Consider the following 1,512-nt stretch of genomic DNA (forward strand, 5'->3'; position numbering starts at 1 on the left):
TGGCAGCTAGGGTCCTTAGTGCTGTGCTAAGGTGACCAGCCCTCAGCCTGCCCAGAGTGCCAGAGGCACATTGGTTCTAACATCCTAGCACTTCTCTGTGCCTTTAGAGGGGTCAGGTTGGGGCCTGGGTGCCAGGAGAGGAAGGGATCTTAGGCAAGTTGTCAGACTGCAGAGGGGACAGCAGAGGGAGGCATGAGGAGGATTACAGCTTGGGGTACAGGGACTGTCCTGCCCAACCCATGTGCTTAGGCCTTCTCTCGGCTGTCCAGAGAAGCCAGAAGTACTGCTGTGCTCCAGGTACTTGTGCACTGGACAGCACCCTTGGCTCCAGGGCAGCCCAGCTGCAGGAGAAAGCACTGAAAGAGCCAGTGCCCAGGACTGCAGGTGAGGACTGTGGAACCCTAGTGCTTGAGAGGAGACAGCCAAGACACAATCTGGCTATCACAGGTTCGCCAACTTTGATGTCTTTTCCCCCCACCAAACATCAGGCCCCAAGAAGGGAAGTGTGCCACAGCTTTGTACTTCACTGGACCCCCAGGAAAATGCAGCCTGACTCATGCTAGAGAGGCTATTTGTTGAATGAATTAACTTCTGGGTTTTGGTTTTATTCCTCTGTGATATGAGGGATCAAAGAGAGGCTAGCCGAGACCCCCTTGGTGCTAATACCCAGGGTGCTACAACTCTGCAGGGGGACCTGCTGCGGTTCCTGTGGGGTCCCTCTGTAGTACCCAAGGCAACCCCGGCTCAGTAGTTCATCCTTGCATGTCCCTGCCTTCTGTTCAAAGCCTTTGGCTGCAGGTGTGGCCATACCAGCCATCTTCCCCACTCTGGATGCCACCACAGCTCATTCCAGGTGGCCATTCTATATTTGCCACATTAACTGTGGAGGGGAGATGTCCAGCCCGGCTTTTTCCCCACTGTAGAAGAGGGAGGACATGGCCTGATGCAGGGACACTGGAGTGGGGTCCTGCTAGTCTCCGCTGTCTGCTGTGATGCCAATGAACAAAGGACTCTTCAAACCATAGAGATGTGTACAAATTAGGGACCTCCAGGACACTGGTCTTAGAAAATGAGAGGCTTCAGGCAGGAGCTGGTTTCCAGTGTCCTTAGTCCCCAAGACCCCCATCGGGTGACCCCAGTGGTGTCCCTGCTGAGAGCGCAAAGCCTCTTCCTGGCCAGTAGGAGGGGCCTTGGCATAGGGCTGGGCCTTCCCTGTTAGCCATGTTTCTCCCTCAGGACCCCAGCAGCCTAGAGCCTCCCCAAGGTGTGGTCCTCAGACACTGCAGCAGAACCAGCTGAGGGCCTGACAGATGCAGGTTCTCAGGCCTGCGACAGGGAAGGTTGCAGCTGGGGTGGGCTGGGCTCTGGATTTATACCAATTTTTATTCACACTAAATTTTCAAAATCACTTATAAAAGTGTTAACGACCAGATAACGTAGGTCTTGCATAGTGATGGGTGGGATGAGAATAGCTATATACATTTGAAAATCAGGATAAGCTTCAAAAACAAC

Source organism: Heterocephalus glaber, unplaced genomic scaffold (assembly GCF_053883595.1).
Source record: "Heterocephalus glaber isolate CG9 unplaced genomic scaffold, H.glaber_assembly_v1.0 deba00001444, whole genome shotgun sequence".
Taxonomy (NCBI): domain Eukaryota; kingdom Metazoa; phylum Chordata; class Mammalia; order Rodentia; family Bathyergidae; genus Heterocephalus; species Heterocephalus glaber.